The 22,285-nt window shown below is 44.1% G+C and overlaps 1 protein-coding gene and 1 pseudogene across 1 annotated transcript in view; one reads left to right on the top strand and one right to left on the bottom strand.

Moving 5' to 3' along the window:
• Positions 1-22,285, top strand: part of Rnf169 (ring finger protein 169) — a 109,528-nt gene that overhangs the window by 6,578 nt on the left and 80,665 nt on the right. The window lies entirely within an intron of this gene.
• On the bottom strand, positions 110-21,063 carry LOC131895238 (protein SET-like; annotated as a pseudogene).

The following is a 22,285-nucleotide window of genomic DNA, read 5'->3' on the forward strand; positions in this document are numbered from 1 at the left end:
GTCGGAGAAGCAAGAAGAGGTGCCAAAGACAGGAGAGGTCTCAGGTGGGGATGAGAGGCCAGGGACAAGGAGAAAAGGGAGGGAGATGGAGAGATGGGGAGATGAGGAGTTAGAAGAAGGTCCGGCAGGAGGAGAAAACGATGGCAGAAAGGGAGAAGGTGCTAGCTAGAGAACCGGGTCTGCGGGGCGCGCGGCTCTCTGGGCTCAGGGCTCGGGTGGCGCTGGCTGGCAGCGGGCGCAGCGGTGCGGGGTCCGGCACCGGGCTGGGGCGCGACGGGGCTGCAGGACCCTCGGTGGCAGCGCGGGGGAGGCTGAGCGCGGCCGCTGTGCACGCCTTGGGCGCCAGACGCCGCGCTCGGGCGCATTTGTACTTTGCCGCGGGAAGCCTGCAGCCCCGGGCCGGCCTAGCGCTGGCGCCTCCTCTGAAGCACCTCGAGCTCGTGGATTGGCCACCCGAGAAACAAGCCCATTTCTCCCCCTCCCCTCTCGTGGATGGCTTGGAACCTCCGCTCCAGGCGAGGCGCCGCCGAGTGGAGTCGAGGGGGCTGCGGAGGGGGAAGGGGCAACGCGTGCCCTGGGTTTTAACCTCTGTCTCCCCGCGGTACCTAACCTGCAAAGGGCCCAGCCCCGTTAAATTTTAGATGGAATTGAGTCGGGTTGGGGTTGGAGTGGGGTCGGGCACAGCACGGGTCTGGGAAAGCTCAGGATTGGGTGCTTGGTGGGGAGAAACACTTGCCAGCACAGGCGAGGCCCCACCACTCTGCACGTGCCAGGAACAGCCAGTTGCCAGAGCTCTGTCTTTTCACCAGAAGGTGAGCACGCTCACGCTGACCCAGACCCCAGCAGCCCAGGCAGCCTGTGCTTCCAGAACTCATGCTGAATGAGCTCCTGAACTAATAGGACCCTAAGAAGGGAGCCAGCTCTGTCCACACCACAGCACCCAGGCTCTGCAGAGAATGGGCAGACTCAAGGTCCTGGCTCCATCCACACCTTGCTGGGGCATTGTGGGTAAACTTTTGCTTTGAACTTTGACTTTCTGAGCTTCTCTTGCACAGCTATCAGAGTCTCAGAGAGACCAGGAGAGGAGGGGTAAGAAAGGAGAGGAGATGGCGGGCCACACCCCACTCTGGTAGAGAATCTGATTTCCAGGTTCAGCAGTGACTGGCAGGGTTAAGACTGGGGTCCCTGTCCCCCTGTGTTGTCACCTCCTCACCCCCAGTGCTCAGTGGGAGGAGCCAATGACCGGAAGCATCCTTCCCTGGGGTTCTCAGGATGAAGAAGAACTTCCCCCAATACTCCCCAGACTTTACTTCTGCCCATCAAAACTAGCAGTCTCTCCTCCCTCCGGGGTGCAGGGTTAAGTGCACCTCTTTCCCCTCTCTGTCTTTGGTAACCTGCGCTCTGCACCTGTCTTGATGCCTTAGGAGGTGGGCTGATTGGGTTCTTCTAAACCCTGCTCTAAATCTTTACCAGCCACTCACCTCCCCGAAGTGGCTGGGCATTTGCAGACCTCTGCATCTTTGTGGACGCTTTCCTTCTGCTAGGTCACTTTCCCTTTGCTCCTGAAGGTCTTGGGCCTTGAGCAAAGTAGGCCAGCACTTTCTGAGTTTCATCCCCACTCCTGACTTGACAAGTTGCCCCAGCGGGCTCCAATAATCCTTCTGCCTCAGCCCCCTTGTGACTAGGGAAATAAGTCTGCATCACTGTGCTGGAAACGGATGTGACCTTGAGCTGATTTCTTCTCTTTGCCGTGTGGTTTTTGTGTGTTCACACTTGTGCACTGTATGCACACCTGTGTATGCTGGTGCACATGCCCCTGCACTTGCATGTTATGGCCAGATGAGGGCAGCTGCTGTCTCACTTTCCACCTAACTTGAGACAGTATGGATCTGCCTTAGCCCCAGCAGCCAGCTAGTCCCAAGGATCCTTCGATTGCCACTCACAACAGTTAGCACTGGGGTTACAGGCTTGAACAGCTACACACAGCTTTTTTATGTGAGTCCTAGGGAGTTGAACTCAGGGCCTCATGTTTGCCCAGCAAGTGCCCTTACCCACTAAGTCATGTCCCTAGCTCCCCATCTTAACAATCTTCCTGCCTTTACCTCTAAGTGCTGTGGCTGTGGGTATGGATCTACACTACCACACTCAGCCTGAGATGGTGCAGGCTTCCTGCATGCTGGGTAGGCACTCTAACTTAACTGTACCATCTCTGGGGACTTCACCGAGTTCCCCCAGGCAAAGATTTCTTTTTTATTTTTTGTTTTGGGGGAGTTGGGGAATCAAACCTAGGGCCTTCTACATGCTAGGCAAGGGCTCTAGTAAATTCTCAATCTGTGTGTGGAGTGTAAATATTTATTTGCATTTTTACCCTGCACTGTGAGAAAGATGCCCTTTTCACTTCTGTGGTGTTTTGAGTATACGCAAACCTCTGATACACAGTGACACTGAATAAACATGGCTGAATGTGTGAGCAAGAGCATGGATGATTTCAAAAGATGTCACTCTTTCGTCTGAATGCATGAAGCCCCACTGGCCTCAGCTTTAATTACTGAGAAACACAAGTGTTCAGTGTTAGAGTTCTTGCCAAGCATGTGCAAGGCCGTTGGTTTTACCTCAGCACGCACTTCTACAGTCTGCTTTAAAGGTCTCTTCAATCCTTAAGAACCTTAATGCTTTAACAGTCTCTAATTTTTTAACTGTAAGCTCCCATGAGCATACTTCCAACATATTATGGTACCAAGTAGACATTCTTATTCCAAAGGAAGAAAAAGAGGCCAAAGCAAATGAGCAATCACAACAAAGCATAATCCAATCCAATAGAGGAAACAATAAACCTCACAGCTCCAAAGACCACCATCTGAATTCTTCCGGGCTCCAGAGATCGTGGCAGCAAAGTCCTTTGAGGAATATTTAGTTTTTTTAAATGTCCTGTGACCTTAATACAGCAATATAGATTTACAACACTTAATCACTAATATTATCTCAATTGATATTACATTACGTGATAAAGAAGCAGAAGAAAGAAAAACCACAAATACCAACTTAATATGTTTACACATAATTCCTGACAAAAACACACATGTCAATTACAACCTCATGGTTGTTACTGGTCCCGTGGCCTTAGCAGGTATTTGTAAGCTCACTTGTACCTCCCCCCACCCCTTAGCAATCACTTTAGTGACTCTTGCTTCTAACCTGGAGGAGGGCACTCAGACCTCCATCCAAAGGGTCTGGTCCTGCTCTCATCATGTCTGGATTGGATTGTTGTAGCTTCCCATTGGCCTGAATCACAGGACATGGCAACACCAAGAGTCTCCCTGAAGGATCTCTTGTACTGCAGACATGCTCTTCCTTACCCCCATTATGAAGAAGTAGTCTAACTCTCCCCTAGTAGTCTGAACCAATCAGCCCTCCTAACACTGTTGTTTGTCTCTTTAGTTGACTCAAGGACACCAGGAGCCCCAGATAGCCAGGTCTTCACTCCAGTTCAGTGAAATATTCGTTGGGCCTCCTGACAGGAACATTTCTCCATCTAAACCCAAAACTTCTAGGCTTGCAGATCATGAGGTCGTAGGAACAGGGAGCAAACTGTTTCCTAATAGACCATGAGGGGTGATTGTGAGTGGAACCACTGCCATTTCTTCCCCCTGATTCCTGGACCTGTGAATCCTGGCTATAGGAGAAGCAGTACTACATAGTGAACACTAACTCAAAGTGTATACAGACTTCTGGAGAACCCTGCCCAAGCCCCCCAGGCTATTGCCACCCAACTGGCACTTTAGTTGCATCTTTATTTTATATTATTTTAATGATTATTATTATTTTGTATATGGCGGTTTTGCATGCATGTATGTCTGTGTACCATATGTACATATGGTGTCCAGGCAGGCCAGAAGAGGGTTGGATCTCTTGGAACTGGAATACAGACCGTTGTGAACCATACTTTGGATGCTGGGAATCAAACCTAGGTCTTCTGGAAGAGCAGCCAGTGCTCTTAAGTGCTAAATCATCTCTCTAGCTCCTGGCTGCATCTTTAAAGGGCCATTTCACCAGTGAATTCCATGAGCCTATTACTGCACTTCCTTAGTTGTGAAGTGGATTCCCTGGTCAGGAGTAATGCTGTGTAGAATACCATGACAATGGATAAGGCTTGCCATAAGCCCACAGGTGGTAGTTTTGGCAGAAGCTTTGCATGTAGCCAAGGAAAACCCATAACCAGAATGAGTTATCTATCCCAGTAAGGTCAACGAACTGTCCCTTCCACAATGGCAGTGGTCCAGTGGAGCACACCTGCCATCAGGTTGCTGGCTGGTCACTCCAGAGAAGGATGCCATATCAGGGGCTCCATATTGGTCTCTGCTGCTGGCGCTTAGAAGCAGCCATGGTCAAGTCATTATTAGCAAGTGGAAGGCCATTTGTTGAGCCTATGCATAACTCTGTCTCTGCCACCATGGTTATTTGTTCATGGGCCTCTTGGACAATGACAGGAATGGCTAGGAAAAGAAACAATGTCCACAAAATGGGTCATCCTATCTACTTGACTATTAAACTCTTCTTCTGAAGTCATCTTTTGATTAGCATTTACATGGGACATTATCTTCACATCCTTCTATCATTTAGAGAGCTCTATCCATATACTTCTTCCCCAAATGTCTTTCTCACCAATTTCCTAGTAACGCTCCTTCGAAATCCCTGATCATCTAGCCAATCCACTGGCTACAGCCCATGGATCAGTGACAAACCACATGTATGTCCATTTCTCCATCTAAGCAAACATACAAATATGCTTGTTCACTGCCAAGTTCTGCCCACCATGAAGACTTTTCACCAGTGTCCTTTATGATTGTTCTGGAAAGAGTCTGTAATGCAGCAGCTATCAGCTTCTAGGTGATGCTTGCATGGCATACAGAACCACCAGTAGCCAGGTGTGGTGGCGCACACCTTTGATCCCAGCACTTGGGAGGCAGAGGCAGGTGGACCTCTGAGTTCAAGGTCAGCCTGGTCTATAGAGGGAGTTCCAGGGCAGCCAGGGATACATAGTGAGACCCTGTCTGGGAGAGCGAGGAAAAACAGCCAGTACACCAGGTCCTAGCTTTTTTTTCTTCAGTCGACTAATCATATCCACAGGGCCATAGTGGATTCTTGGGGACAGAAAATGTTGTAACAGAAATAGGACCCATAGGCATTTGGGAAACTTCATGTAACTTGCCTGTGCCCTCTGAAGCCTCACAAGACAGGCCTCCATCTGTCTGTGTTGCTCTGGCATTATCTTCCTGTTTCCCACAGCAGCTCATTAAGCTGTGAGCACTCAATGACTTTTTCAGCCCAAAGCTCCAAGACCCTTCCACAATCCTCCCCAAAACATTGTGGTCAGTTCCCTCACAGCAATACTTTGCTTATGATATGTTGCTAAAGTGCCTTCCCAGGGATAGCGATGTCTCATTCCCCTCCCCAAGGTCCCAATGACAAACCAAGGTACGATTCCACTGAAGTTCACCCAGTGAAACCAGTGAGTTTATTAGGTTAATTCCAGAGCAATGGTGAGGGGTTATGGGCAGGAACACAGGTGACAAGTCAGGGCCCAGCAGGGATGATTGATGGCTTCCTTAGGGCTGCCTTGATGGAATCCCTCCTCACCCCATCTATAGCCTCCTGCTCTTCCCAAAAGACCACATGCAATTATGGCAGAATTGCATAAAATGGGTTGGGAGAGGCAGCTGGATACTCACATGAGGTTCCCATGACCCTCTCTGCCCACTCCTATGAGGTTCAGCTGTGATGATTTTTGGCAAGTAGGCTCAGCAGAACTCCTTAAGATGGTGGCAGTTTGACTCAGAGGATAATCCTGTACAGCCCCTCCAAACTGCTCCCCTCCTTCAACTCCTATGTTTTTTCTGCTGTCTTCTTCCACAAGGGTTCCTGAGCCTGGGAGGGGGTGACATAGATTTCTGACCAGTTTTCAACTCCAGCAAGGTAACCAACCCTCATGTCCTCTGTTGTGGTTTGAATGAGAATGGCCCCCATAGGCTCATATTGTTGAATACTCAGTCCCCATTTGGTGGAACTATTTGGGAAGGATTAGGAGGTGTGGCTTTGTTGGAGGAGGTGTGTCACTTGGGGCAAGGTTTGAGGTTTCAAAAGATCTATGCCACTATCAGTGTTCCTCCTCTGCCCCCTCTTGTGGATCAAGATGTGAGCTCTCAGCTACTGTTCAGCTGCCTGCCACCATGGCTTTCCTCCACCATCACAGACTCTATCCTTCTGGAAACCATAAGCCCAATTAAATGCTTTTTTATATAAGTTACCTTAGCCATAGTGTTTTGTCATAGCAATACAAAACTACACACACACACAAAACAAAACAAAATACTATATCGTCATTCCTCCATCTACAGAACATGGTTGTTGGCAAGTCTGAGAGGCGAGAACATCTACTACAAAACATAATTGAGGAAATGGACAAAAAAGGGGAAGGGGTAGGAAAATGTTCAAACAGACAGACAGCAGTAATAACTTCATAAACACAAATATGAGGAAGCACCTTGAAGCAAAGCAATAGCAGTTGCTTCTCCACTTGAGCCTATGACTTCCCTAGTCACAGGTTTTGTTCCCTACTGCTGCACCTGTGACTTAGGGTGGGTCAGAAAGACTCTGGGTCTGTACCATGGCTATGGAGTGGTACTGTGGCTCTGGGGTGGTACTGTGGCTCTGGGGTGGGACTGTGACTCTGGGGTGAGACTGTGGCTCTGGGGTGGGACACTGGCTATGGAGTGGTTCTGTGGCTCTGGGGTGATACTATGGCTCTGGGGTGGGACTGTGGGTCTGGAGTGGGACTGTGGGTGTGAGGTAGGGCTGTGGCTCTGGGATGGGACTGTGGCTCTGGAGTGGGACTGTGGGTCTGGAGTGGGACTGTGGCTCTGGGGTGGGACTGTGGCTATGGGGTAGGACCGTGGCTCTGGGGTGGGACTGTGGGTCTGGAGTGGGACTGTGGCTCTGGGGTGATACTGTGGGTGTAGGGTGGGACTGTGGGTGTGGGGTGGGACTGTGGGTCTGGAGTGGGACTGTGGCTCTGGGATGGGGCTGTGACTCTTGGGTGGAACTGTGGCTCTGGAGTGGGACTGTGGCTATAACTCCAGCTATTTTCTCTTCAGCTACCACACCTGGCTGCTTGGGAGGCTCTGGCTGGGCAAATCTCCATCTGTAGCATATCTTTCTGCAGGAGAGAAAGATACGCTGCTTAGTCTAGAGCGGTGGTTCTCAACCTTCCTAGTGCTGCAACCCTTATGTTGCAGTGACCCTCAACCACAAAATTATTTTTGTTGCTACTTCATAACTATAATTTTGCTACTGTTAATAATTGCAATATATAAAATATCCATTCTCTTCTGGCATCTAAGTTGCTCTAACACCTCATAGACATGGTTTATATGTTGGTCAAGGTCATGTAGATCCATCAAAGACTTTGCTATTTCATAAAGATCCTGCCTCACCAAAGGGCTCTGCAGATCCACTAAAGCTCCATCCAGTATTGAGGTCCTTATTGAATCCAGCTCTTCTTAAATCTTTGGCGAGCAAAGTTCCACTGAGCGAGGCATCATACATTGATTTCTTTATACGTAGTTTTCTCGGTTATGCCTGTCCCTCCTCTATGGTCCTCCAGCCCCTGGTATCCATGGAGACTTCCACAGATGATAACCAAATACCCACAATGGCTTGAAATGCCACTCCATCAGGGACTGACTCCCCTTGGACTGCCCCAGACTGTTTAGCTTGTGTCTCAAGGAGAGATGCATGCATATTGCTTAGTTTCTCTGTTTCTACTGCCCCCACATCCCACAGCCTCACAAGCCAGCTTGTGAGAGTCCTTCCCATAGACCACCTGTAGCTTCTCAACTAGGAAAGGGTCCTTTGAGCCCTCCACTATCCATGCTGAAATATGGACTACGTTGACTTCATGCAGATCTTGTCTGTCAAGCACAGCTGTCGAGAGTTCATGAGGAAACTGCCTGTCACGTCCAGAAGACAGTTTTGCAGGTGTCCTCCCTGACATCTGACTTTTACAATCTTTCTGTTTCCTGAGCCTTGGGAGGAGGGCCTGTGATGGAGATGTCCCATTTGAGATAAGCAGTCACTTCTGTGCATTTTAGTCACTTGTGGTTCTCTGTCCACTGCAAGAAGCTTCTCTGGACAGGGGCATGAGCTGGACTAATATATGGGTATAAGGATAAGCAATTAGAAGGAAGTTTACAGTGCATCAGTTTAGCAAAATCATAATAGCAGCCAGAACCTTAAAACAACCAATGCTGCTATGAATATAGTTCTCCCATAGGACCTATGGCCCCTCAAGCCACAGGTTCTTGGCCAGATATATATAGTATTAGGTATGAATTTTCCCTTGTTGAGTGGGCCTTAAATCCAGGCAGACATCTGTAGGTCACCCCTCAAGACACTCAGGCCAGTATTACCTTCTTTTTATTATTTCATTTAATTAATATTTTTCATTTATTTTACATACTGACCACAGTTTTCCCTCCCTCCTCTCCTCCCGTTCCCTTCCCCCTGACTCCCATTTACCCGCCTCCCCATCCACTACTCCCTATCCACTACTCCACTCAGAAAGGGGCAAGACCTCCCACGGGCTTGAACAAAGAATGGCACATCAAGTTGAGGCAGGACTGAGCTCCTCCCCTTGAGTCAAGGCTAGGCAAGGTAATCCAGCATGGGGACTAGGTTCCCAAAAGCCAGCAAAGCACCAAGGACAGGTCCTGGTCTCAATGCTAGGAGCCTTACAAACAGACCAAGCTATACAACTGTCACACACATGCAGAAGGCCTAGGTTTGTCCCATGCAGGCTCTATGACTGTTGGTCCAGAGTCCATTGCCCCCTCAAGCTCAGGTCAGCTGTCTCTGTGGGTTCTCCCATCATGACCTTGACACTCCCCCCAGCCCCACCCCCTGGCTCATACAATCTCTCCTCATTTTCTTCAGCAGGACTCCTGGAGCTTGGCCCAGCATTTGGCTGTGGATCTCTGCATCTGCTTCCATTAGTTACTGGATAAAAGCTCTCTGATGACATTTAGGGTATTCACCAATCTGATTACAGTAGATGACCAGTTCAGGCACCCCCTCCTATTGCTAGGAGTCTCAGCTGGGGTCATCCTAATGGATTCCTGGGGGTTCCCTGGCACCAGGGTTCTCCCTAACCCCGAATGGCTCCCCCCATCAAGATGTCTCGTTTCTTACTCTCCCCCTTTATCCTACCCCCAACCCACCTCCTGTGCCCAGTCAACCCAATCTGCCCCCTCAAGTTCCCGCCCCCTCCCACAGTTTACCTAGGAGATCTATTTCCCCTTCCCAGGGAAATCCATGCATCCCTCTTTGGGCCCTCTTGGTTATCTAGCCTCTCTGGGGCTGTAGATTGTAAATTGGTTATCCTATATTTTACTCTTAACATCCACTTGATAAGGGAGTACATACTATGTTTGTCTTTCTGGATTTGGGTTACCTCACTCAGAATAATTTTTTCTAGTTCCATCCATTTGCCTGCAAATGTCATGATGTCATTGTTTTTCACAGCTGCGTAATACTCCACTGTGTAAATGTACAACATTTTCCTTATCTATTCTTTGGTTGAGGAGTACCTAGGTTGTTTTTAAGGTTCTGGCTATTATGAACAATGCTGCTATGAACATAGTTGAGCAAGTGTCCTTGTGGTATGATTGAGCATCCTTTGGGTATCTACCCAAGATTGGTATAGCTGGGTCTTAAGGTAAATTGATTTCCATTTTTCTGAGGAACAGCCATATTTACTTCCAAAGTGGCTGTACAAGTTTACACTCCCAGTGGAGGAGTGTTCCCCTTTCTCCACATCCTCTCCAACATAAGCTGTCATCAGTGTTTTTTATTTTAGTCATTCTGACAGGTGTAAGATGGTATCTCAGAGTCATTTTGATTGGCATTTCCCTGATGACTAAGGATGTTGAACAATTCTTTAAGTATATTTCGGCCATTTGAGATTCTTCTGTTAAAAATTATCTGTTTAGATCTGTACCCCATTTTAAAATTGGATTATTTGATATTTTGATGTCTAGTTTCTTGAGTTCTTTATATATTTTGGAGATCAGCCCTCTGTCAGATGTGAGGTTGGTGAAGTTCTTTTCCCATTCTGTAGGCTGTCTTTTTGTCTTATTCACCATGTCCTTTGCCTTAAAGAAGCTTTTCAGTTTCAGGAGGTCCCATTTATTAATTGTTGCTCTCAGTGTCTGTGCTACTGGTGTTATATTTAGGAAGTGGTCTCCTGTGCCAATGTGTTCAAGGCTACTTCTGATTTTCTACTCTATCAGGTTAGGTGTAACTGGATTTTTTTTTAATTCGGAGCTGAGGACCGAATCCAGGGCCTTGCACTTGCTAGGCAAGCACTCTAACACTGAGCTAAATCCCCAACCCCGTAACTGGATTTATGTTGAGGTCTTTGATCCACTTGGACTTGAGTTTTGTGCAGGGTGATAGATATGGATCTATTTGCATTCTTCTACATGCAAACATCCAGTTTTACCAGCACTATTTGTTGAAGATGCTTTCTTTTTTTCATTTGGGCTTCTTTGTCAAAAATCAGGTGTTCACAGGAGTGTGGATTTATGTCGGGGTCTTTGATTTGATTCCATTGATCCACATGTCATTTTTATGCCAATACCAAGCTGTATTTTATTACTATAGCTCTATAGTAGAGCTTGAGGTCAGGAATGATGATACCTCTGGAAGTTCTTTTATTGTACAGGATTGTTTTGTCTATCTTGCGTTTTTTGTTTTTCCATATGAAGTTGAGTATTGTCCTTTTGAGGTCTGTAAAGAGTTGTGTTGGGATTTTGATGGGGATTATATTGAATCTGTAGATTGCTTTTGGTAAGATTGACATTTTTACTATGTTAATCCTACCTATCCATGAGCATGGGAGATCTTTCCATTTTCTGATATCTTCTTCAATTTTTTTCTTCAAGGACTTAAAGTTCTTGTCATACAGGTCTTTTACTTGTTTGGTTAGAGTTATCCCAAGGTATTTTGTATTATTTGTGGCTATTGTAAAAGGTGATGTTTCTCTGATTTCTTCTCAGCCCGTTTATCATTTGTGTATAGGAGGGCTACTGATTTTTTGGAGTTAATCTTGTATCCTGCCACATCACTGAAGATGTTTATCAGCTGTAAGAGTTCCCTGGTAGAATTTTTGGAGTCATTTATGTGTGCTATCAAATCATCTGCAAATAGTGAAAGTTTGATTTCTTTTATTCCAATTTGTATCCCCTTTATCTCCTTTTGTTATCTTATTGCTCTAGCTAGAACTTGGAGTACTATGTGGAGAGAGTGGACAGCCTTGTCTTGTTCCTGATCACTTTGAGTTTCTCTTCATTTAATTTGATGTTGACTGTTGGCTTGCTGTATATTGCTTTTATTATGTTTAGGTATGTTCTTTGTATCCCTCATCTCTCCAAGACCTTTATCATGAAGGGGTATTGGATTTTGTCCAAGGCCTTTTAAACATCTAATGAGATGATCATGTGGTTTTTTTTCATGTGTTTATATGGTGTATCTCATTGACAGATTTTCATAATTTGAACCATTCCTGCATCTCTGGGATGAAGCCTATTTGATCATGCTGGATGATTATTTTTTTTATATATTCTTGGATTCAGTTTGTCAGTATTTTATTGAGTATTTTTACATCAATGTTCGTGAGGGAGCCTGGTCTGTAATTCTCTTTTTTTGTTGTTGTAACTTTGTGTGGTTTGAATATCAAGGAAACTGTAGCCTCATAAAAAGAATTTGGCAATGTTCCTTCTGTTTCTAATTTGTGGAACAGTTTGAGTATTGATATTAGCTCTTCTTTGAAATTCTGGTAGAATTCTTCAGTGAAACCATCTGGCCCTGGGCTTTTTTGGTTGGGAGACTTTTAATGACTGCTTCTATTTCCTTAGGGGCTATCAGTCTATTTAAATTGTTTATCTGGTCTTGATTTAATTTTGGTATGTAATACCTATCAAGAAAATTGTCCATTTCTTTTAGATTTTCCAATTTTGTGGACTACAGATTTTTGAAGTATGACCTAATGATTCTCTGGATTTACTCAGTGTATGTTGTTATATCCCCCTTTTCATTTCTGATTTTGTTAATTTGGATATTATCTCTCTGCTTTTTGGTTAGTTTGAATAAGAGTTTGTCTAGATGTTGATTTTCTCAAAGAACCAACTCATTGTTTTATTGATTCCTCGTATTGTTCTTTTTATTTCTATTTTGTTGATTTCAGCCTGGGTCTGATTATTTCCTGCCATCTACTCCTTCTGGGTGAGTTTGCATCTATTTGTTCTAGAGCTTTCAGGTGTGCTGTTAATTCACTAGTGTGAGATTTCTCCACATTCTTTATGTAGGCACTTAGTGCTATGAACTTTCCTCTAAGCCCTGCTTTCATATTGTTCCATAAGTTTGAGTATGTTGTGCATTCAATCTTATTGAATTCCAGGAAGTCTTTAATTTCTTTATTTCTTCCTTGACCCAGTGGTGATTCAGTTGAGAGTTGTTCAATTTTCATAAGTTTGTAGGCTTTCTGTAGTTTGTGTTGTTGAATTATAACTTTAAGCCATGGTGATCTGATAAGATACAGGAAGTTATTCCAATTTTTTGTATCTGTTGAGATTTTCTTTGTGATCGAGTATGTGATCAGTTTTAGAGAGGGTTCTGTGAGGTGCTGAAAAGAAGGTATATTCTTTTGTGTTTGGGTGAAATGTTCTGTAGATGTCTGTTCACTCCATTTGAGTCATAACATGTGTTAGTTCCCTTATTTTTCTGTTAAGTTTCTGTCTGGAAGACCTTTCCATCGGTGAGAGTGGGGTGTTGAAGTCTCCCACTATTAATGTGTGGGGTTTGATGTGCAATTTAAGCTTTAGTAATGATTCTTTTACAAATGCGGGTGTCCTTGTATTTGGGGCACAGATGTTCAGAATTGAGACTTCATCTTGATGGATTTTTCCTGTGATGAATATGAAATGTCCTTATCCATCTCTTTTGATTAATTTTAGTTTGAAGTCTATTTTGTTAGATATTAGAATGGCTACACTAGCTTGCTTTTTAGGTCCATTTGATTGGAAAATCTTTTCCCAACCCTTTCCGCTGAGGTAGTGTCTGTCTTTGAAGTTCAGGTGTATTTCTTGTGTGCAGCAGAAGGATGGATTATTTTTTTATATCCATTTTGTTAGCCTGTGTCTTTTTATAGGTAAGCTTCTTGTACCTTCATAGTCATGTCCTTCTTTAGGTTGGGAAATTTTTCTTCTATGATTTTGTTGAATATATTTTCTGTACCTTTGAGCTGGTATTCTTCTCCTTCTTCTATCCCTATTATTCTTAGATTTGGTTTTTTTCATGGTGTCCCAGATTTCCTGGATGTTTGCATTAAAAATTTTTTAGATTTAGCATTTTCATTGACTGATGAATCTATTTCCTCCATCGTATCTTCAATGCCTAAGATTTTCTCTTCCATATCTTGTATTCTGTTGGTGATGCTTGTGTAGCTAGAGTTTTCCTGCCTGGCCCACAGTCAGGACAAATCTCTCTCACCCGCCAGTCCCACAGCCGCTCAGACCCAACCAAGTAAACACAGAGACTTATATTGCTTACAAACTGTATGGCCGTGGCAGGCTTCTTGCTAACTGTTCTTATATCTTAAACTAATCCATTTCTATAAATCTATACCTTGCCACGTGGCTCGTGGCTTACCGGCATATTCACATGCTGCTTGTCATCACAGCAGCTGGCAGTGTCTCAGACTCAGCCTTCCACTTCCCAGAATTCTCTTCTCTGCTTGTCCCGTCTATCCTTCCTGCCTGGCTACTGGCCAATCAGTGTTTTATTTACTAACCAATCAGAGCAACATATTTGACATACAGAACATCCCATAGCACTTCCCCTTTTCTTTTTTTCAAAAAGGAAGGTTTTTAACCTTAACATAGTAAAATTACATATAATTTGGGAATTTGGGCGTAGCTTCTCTTACTACTTCCTGCTGGAGGGGGGCGCTGTATCTTATGGGGACACAAAGAAAATTTTAGGATTATGGAGTAGTCCGTGAGGCTGTATTGTCTGAGCCAGTTGCCTTGAAATCGTTCTGGATGTTGGATCATCTGGGCTACGATGTCATTGGAGACCTTTCAGGGGGTCTTGGCTGATCAAACCTGATGTATCTTAATCTGGAACAAATCCATAGCCTCTGACTTTCTGTGGAAACAAAAGCAGAGCCTCCTTTCCAAAGCAACATATCCTTACATCCAAATTTTGAAGTCAAAGTACCTTTAAAATATACATTTTGACATAACTCAACAGCTTTTGCAATCAAATGTTTTTTCTTCAGTTACGAATATCAAAGAGAACATAATCCAGATTCTCTGTGTGGTAGCCATCTTTACGTGGCTTATTTTTTATATTACCTTGAGCCTATTGCTTTAAACTGCAGCATTCTAAGACTGAAATGGCGCTGTGGCTGCTGGCTCCACCCACTTCAGCTTCCCAACATGGCAGTGGTACATTTTCCACCAGCTCTGGGAGCCATCAACTCTCAGAAATAGTGGGTCTATGCTTCTATCAAAGCATCATGTCGCCCAGAAACCTCTTTTTTTGTTTTGTACTAGCAAAGGCTAAATCCACCATGCAGCTTAATGTGCCACTTGCAGAGGCCCAGCTTAATGTGCCACTTGCAGAGGCCTCATTCCCACCATACTGTAGGTCGAGCACGCACGCCAGGAACCCGCCATAGTAGCTCAAACACGCAGGCTGCCGATAACTTGAGAGAGACAACTAGGAAGCTGTTTTTAGCTCTGTTTTAGAATCTTTTTTCTCAGGTTTTAGGTGGAAACTCTTGCTCCATGTTGGGCACCATTTGTAGCTAGAGTTTTCCTGCCTGGCCCACAGTTAGGACAAATCTCTCTCACCTGCCAGTCCCACAGCCTCTCAGACCCAACCAAGTAAACACAGAGAGACTTATATTGCTTACAAACTGTACGGCCGTGGCAGGCTTCTTGCTAACTGTTCTTATATCTTAAACTAATCCATTTCTTTGTTTTGTTTTGTTTTTTTTGTTTTCCGAGACAGGGTTTCTCTGTGTAGCTTTGCGCCTTTTCCTGGAACTCACTTGGTAGCCCAGGCTGGCCTCGAACTCACAGAGATCCGCCTGGCTCTGCCTCCCGAGTGCTGGGATTAAAGGCGTGCGCCACCACCGCCCGGCAACTAATCCATTTCTATAAATCTATACCTTGCCACGTAGCTCGTGGCTTACCGGCATCTTCACATGCTGCTTGTCATGGTGGCAGCTGGCAGTGTCTCTCTGACTCAACCTTCCACTTCCCAGAATTCTCTTCTCTGCTTGTCCCGTCTATCCTTCCTGCCTGGCTACTGGCCAATCAGTGTTTTACTAACCAAGCAGAGCAACATATTTGACATACAAAACATCCCACAGCATGCTTGTACTTCCTGTTTGCTTACTCAGATTTCCCATTTCCAGAATTCCCTCAGTTTGTGTTTTCTTTATTGCTTCTATTTCAACTTTCAAGTCTTGAAGTGCTTTCTTCACCTGTTTGATTGTTTTGTTTTGTTTTTTTCTTGACTTTCTTTAAGGGATTTATTGATTTCTTCCAATTTTTGTTTGTCTTTTCCTCGATTTCTTTAAGAGAATTTTTCATTTCCTCTTTAAGGACCTCTATCATCTTCATAAACTCATTTTCAAGGTTGTTTTCTTCTGCTTCATCTGTGTTGGGATGTTCAGGTCTTGCTGTTGTAGGACCACTAGGTTCTGGCGGTGCCGTATTGCCCTTTATGTTGTTGAATGTATTCTTACCCTGGTGTTTACTCATCTGCTCTTCCAATTGGTGTGGGTGGTAGTTGTGCCTAAATGGTCTGCTGATGTTGCCGGAGAGGGCTGTCTACAGGGAGGATCCTGGAGTAGGTGTGGTTGGGCAGCAGAGTGGGTCCTGTGAGACAGAATCCAGTGGGTGGCAGTGGTGGTGCTGTGGCCTGCCCACAGGTCTCTCACCTGCTGGCTGGCTGCTGGAGGTTGCACCAGAGGGAGCAGTGGGGTTCCACCAGAGTAGGAGGCAGAACTCAGCTGCCTTACTGCAGCTGAGATGGGAGGGGAGGGACATGGGATGTGCCCTGGGGCTTAGGGCCTGGAGGCTGGGGCAGTTCAGCTGGGAGATCAGTCACTCACCTGTTCTTCCAACTGCTGTGGGTGGTGCTTGTGCCTATAGGGGCTGCTGATGTTTTGGGGGATTATTGGCCAAGGGGAAGCTGATGGGGTCTGTGGGTTTGGGCGAAGAAGTGGGTCTTGTGGGAACAGAGTCCAGTGGGTGGCAGTGGTGGTGGTGCAGCCTGCCCTCAGATCTCTCACCTGCTGGCTGGCTGCTGGGGACCCCCCCCCCAGTATTATCTCTTTTTTTAAATTTAATTTTACTTTTAAAATTTTATGTGTATTGGTGTTTTGCCTGCATGTCTATCTGTGTGATGATGTTGGATCCCCTGGAACTAGAGTTACAGATAGTTGTGAGCTGCCATGTGGGTGCTGAGAATTGAACCCTAGGTCCTCTGAAAGAGCAGCCACTGCTCTTAACCACTGAGCCATCTTTCCAGCCCCAGTATTACCTTCTTAATCTGAGGATTTCAACCCTATGTGGAGTCACATAACTTAATGTGGGGGTGGCAGGAAGTGTGGCAAAGGAAAGGTTTTCTGAATGTGCAATAACTTAATATTAATTCAGTATCAAAAGCATAATGAATCCCAGGTGTTTCTGGGAGTGCTTGCCTGAGTTGTATCACATGACTTCACTACAGTCGTGGCTCTGAGTACACACCGTGTGTGCTTTGCACAGGGTATGTCTTTCCTACAGTTACTTTCCTACAGCTGTGATGAGACATCGTGACCATGCCCACTTACAGGAAGACTTTAATTGAGGCTTCCATTTCAGAGGGTGAGTCCATGATCATCACAGTGGGAGCATTGCAACAGGCAGGCATGACACTGGAGCAGGAGCTGAGAGCATACTTAGATCCTTGTCTGAAAGTACGATGGGTGGGGTGAGTGGGAGTGCTACTGGAAATGGCGGCATGGACTTTCAAAACCTCAAAGCCTCCCCAGTGACACACTTCCTCCAACAAGGCCACACCTCCTAATTCTTCCCAATCACTTCCACAACTGGGGACCAAGCATTCAAATATGTGAGTCTATGGAGGCATTCTCATTCAAACCACCACAGGGCATGTGGTCACATGATGCAGTGCCACCAAGTGCTCCAGTGCAGATTCAAGACTATTGTCAGTTATGAACTGCAGTGTTTACTGTACATGCAAATTCTGCTCATAGAGAAACATAAAGGCTTAATTATGATAAGCAAAGCCTTAATAGTTGACTATTGTAGTATTCAACATGTAAGTATCAAATTAAATTAAAATATCTTTGGATCATATTATGTTGTAGTTTTTTTGTTTTATTCCATTTTATTTGCAACAAGGTCTCACTATGTAGCTCTGATTGGCCTGGAACTCACTATGTTAAGAACTATAGACCAGGCTGACTTGAACTCACAGAGATCCCCCTGCCTCTGCCTCCTGAATGCTGGATATAAAGACATTTGATTTTAAACTGTTGTTTTTAAACTACTTGCTAACTTGAGTTTCATAAAAAAAAAATCTTCAATGAATTTGGGGTTAGGGAAAATTTGGGATTAGAACAGAGTTTCCAATAATTGCTAAGAAGACCTTGAACATACCTCAGTGTTTTGCACTACTTACTTATTCAAAGCAGCATTTCCAGCATTGATAATTAGGAAATCAAAATATTAATCGATTCTGAAAATCTTGGAAGAGGCTCCATATCTTATAGTATCAAATATTCAGACAGTATCTAATTGTTTATCTAAACACAAATAATCACATTCATCTCATTAGCATGCAAATGTATCTTTGTGTCTAACAAATGGAAAAGGTATCCATATACTAAATAATTTTTAAATGAATTTGTGATTTATTATTAACAAAATTTTGATTTGCATACCTATTTTATATACCTAGATAGTCCATACAGTCAAAACTTTTCCCATGAATGCAGGTCCAGATGGACAAAGCTTCAGAGGCCTTCCTTACTCTAGCCATGCACTATTCCTGGCCTAGAGATTGCTTAAGAGTAAAACCAGCATAGCAACATGGATCACAGGAATCAGGAGCAAGAAAAAGCTTCTTAACCTTGCTGTATAACAATCTTTGTACACTGTAAATATGTATTACTCTCATTGTTTAATAAAGAGCTGACTAGCCTATAGCTGGGCAGGAAGAGATTTGACAGGAAAGCCAGACTAGGAGAATGCTGGGAAGAAGACGGGCAGAATTAAGAGTCACCAACAGAGACAGAGAAAAGCAAGATGGGCATGCCATACTGAGAAATGGCACCAAGCCACGTGGCAGAGTGTGTATAAGGAATATGGGTTCATTTAAAATGTAAGAGCTGGTTAGTAATAAGCCTGAGCTATTGGCTGATCATTTATAATTAATATTAAGCCTCTGTGTGATTACTTGGGAATGGCTGGTGGGACAGAAACTTCTGCCTACATAACCTAGTCCACTGAATTCTGTCAGCATGCTTCTAAAAGAACTCACCACAGGGGAGGTAACATGAGAGGACTGCCTGACAGAGACTGCATCCTGCTGGTGAATGTGAACTACCAGCTTTGGGGACAGGGGTGTGTTTTCATTGTTGTTGCTGTTTTTTCATATTCCCATTGTATTTTGCTCAAGGTATTTCCCTACAAATAAGTTGAGAACTATAGTGTTGAGAAGAAAGAGACCTCAAAAACTGTGACTGAGCACAAAAGAGACAGGGAGGAGAAAAATGACTGAACTTGCTCTCAGGGACTGGAGAAAAAGAAAAAGAAAAAAATAGAAGGTTGGAATCTACCAGAGTTCTTCACTCTCCCCTCCTTCCTATTCTTCATCATCTTCATCTTCTTCACTTTCACCCTTATCCCCTTCTTGGCCAATATTTTCCAATTCTTCTCTTCCTTCTTTTTCATCACCATCATCATGATCACCATCATCATCACCATCACCTCTCCCCGCCCCCCATCCATATCAGGAACCAAGAGGCCTGGCCATACATCATCTTTGATGATCTCTCTTGTGGTTTTTTTTTTTTTTTTCCGAGACAGGGTTTCTCTGTGTAGCTTGGGAGCTGGTCCTGGAACTCACTCTGTAGCCCAGGCTGGCCTTGAACTCACAGAGATCCACCTGCTTCTGCCTCCGAGTGTTGGGATTAAAGGCGTGCGCCACCACCACCCGGCTGATGATCTCTCTTAATTCATCCTCACCTGCATAGAATGATCAGTCAATCAGGTAAAGAAGCCTTCTGGTTCCTTATGATATCCCTTCCTGCTTGCCTTATTCTGTGTTGGACTTGAGTGTTTTGTCAAATGCTTTCCAGGTTTCCATCTGAGTCTGGTGGACTTTGAAGATGGAGAATTGCTCTCATGCCAATGAAATCCGTTGGAGAGAACCTTATTTTCTTTTTTCATTTTTATTTATTTATTTATTTATTTTTCTATTATCAGCTTGATAACAGTATAAATTCTTATCCTAATAGTGAAATGTTTCATTGAGGCTTGCCCAGTAACTGAGTAAAACCAAAACTTACTATAAGCCACAGTCATCCTAGGGTCCCTCCTGCTATATAGCTTCCCTGGTTCTGTGGGTTGCAGTCTGATTGTTCTTTGCTTTATATCTAGTATCCACTTATGAGTGAGTACATACCATGTTTGTCCTTCTGAGTCTGGGTTACCTCACTCAGGATGATTTTTTTCTAGTTCCATCCATTTGCCTGCAAATTTCATGCTGTCATTGTTTTTCTCTGCTGAGTAGTACTCCATTGTGTATGTACCACATTTTCGTAATCCATTCTTCAGTTGACGGGCATCTAGGTTGTTTCCAGGTTCTGGCTATTACAAATAGTGCTGCCATGAACATACTTCAGCATGTATCTTTGTGGTATGACTGAGCATTCCTTGGGTATATGCCCAAGAGTGGTATGGCTGGGTCTTGAGGTAGATCGAATCCCAATTTTCTGAGAAACCGCCATACTGTTTTCCACAGTGGCTGTACAAGTTTACATTCCCACCAACAGTGGAGGAGTGTTCCCTTTGCTCCACATCCTCTCCAACATAGACTGTCATTAGTGTTTTTGATCATAGCCTTTCTGACAGGCGTAAGGTGGTATCTCAGAGTCACTATGATTTGCATTTCTCTGATGATTAAGGATGTTGAGCATTTCTTTAAATGTCTTTCAGCCATTTGTGATTCTTCTAAGAATTCTCTGTTTAGCTCTATAGCCCATTTTTTAATTGGATTGTTCAGTATTTTGATGTCTAGTTTCTTGAGTTATTTATATACTTTGGAGATCAGTCCTCTGTCAGATGTGGGGTTGGTGAAGGTCTTTTCCCATTCTGTTGGCTGTCGTTTTGCCTTATTGACCGTGTCTTTTGCCCTACAAAAGCTTCTCAGTTTCAAGAGGTCCCATTTATTAATTGTTGCTCTCAGTGTCTGTGCTGCTGGTGTTAATATTTAGGAAGTGATCTCCTGTGCCGATGCAAGAACTTATTTTCAAAGTAAGAATTTTCATCAAAATACAAATCTATTATGTAACCTGATTTTATGTCTTCAAATTCTGTCACTTCAAGTCTGGTCGGATAATGTGGCACCTCTTGTCTTCTTCCCCAAGCAGTGCAGACACTTGTAGTTGATTGAAAGATGTTATTCCAAAATTTTGGATTTTGATTAATTCTGACCTATTTTGAAAAAAATGGTTGGTGGAGATTGTTATATTTCTGTTACACTTTCAAAATTTTCTCACTGGCTTGTCCTTTAGATCTATTTCATTTTCTACTTCAATATGTTCAGTTGCTTCTTGCTTCAGTTGGCTGCCAGCCTCAGGACAAGAACTGGTCCGGATTTCTTGGGCCAAGTCAGAAGTACAGATTGCTATTTCGGGGCCATGCCACGAGGAAGTGCTCAGATGCCACAGGCCAGAGCCCTGAAGCTCAGAGTGGGAGAAAACTTGTAGGACTCAGGTTCTGGTTTCTACAGTTGCTAATTTCCATGATGTAAGTATTCCTGACTGTGATCAATTCAGGTTCCTAACAGACTTCACTGAACAAACAGTTGAGAGAAGAAACACAACAGAACACCATTACTGAGTATTTCTCCCATACAATTACAATAGGCATTGATAACCTTGAGCGCATTATTGCAAAGACAACTAGAAACTGATGTGTTTGAGTATTTCTCAACTCTGTTTTATTTTTGATTTTTTATTATTTTAAATTTCTTTTTTTGAGAAAGGTCTTCTGTAGTTGAAAGAGGCCTTGAGCTCCTTATATAGCTGAGAATGACCTTGAACTTCTAATCTTGACTCCTGCTGCCACCACACCTGGTTTATGTAGCACTGAAGACTTGGAACTTGGCATCACACAGGCTAGGCAAACACTCTACCAACTGAGTCACATCCCCAGCCCTTATTACCTCTGTTTTAAACACAATTTATGTGATCATAAGTTCATGTAATTTAACTTTGCCAATAACTGTGCTTAATAACCAGCTTGCAAAAATGTCTAGATATTTTACCATTGGCTCTATTTAGCTGGCTCTAAGTACAGTCTGTTCCCATATTTATGGGTTTAGCAGCCACAGATTGAACCAACTAAGGACCTAAGTTATTAAAAATTACTTTACTGAACACGTGTATGTGGTGATATTTTAGCTGTGCTGAAATGTGATTTTATTTGTATGTTAATAAATAAAGTTTGCCTGGAGATCAGAGGTCATTAGCAAGCCAGGAATAGAAGTCAAGTGGTGGTAGCCCATGGCCTTAATCTGATCACATGGCAGGTAGAGTCTCTGTGTGGTCAAAGACACAGCCAAGCGTGGTGACCCTTTAGTCTTTAATCCCAGTACCAACCATAGAGACCAGGAGGTTTGTATAGACAGGCAGTGACAAGGAAGTCATGTGGCTGGGCTTAGAGCCAATGAGAAGGCAGAACAGGAAAGCAATAAAACACAAGGCACACAGGAAGAAGGTCTCTCTCTCAGGGGAAGGACATCAGTGAGTGGTAAGCTAAAGGTAGTCGTGGCTCTTGCTCTGATCTCTTGGCTCTGTGTTTCTTATTTAATAAGACCGTTTAGAAATTTGTCTACACGTGTTGGCTTTTTGTTGTCCTCA

Source organism: Peromyscus eremicus, chromosome 1 (genome assembly GCF_949786415.1).
Source record: "Peromyscus eremicus chromosome 1, PerEre_H2_v1, whole genome shotgun sequence".
Classification (NCBI taxonomy): Eukaryota; Metazoa; Chordata; class Mammalia; order Rodentia; family Cricetidae; genus Peromyscus; species Peromyscus eremicus.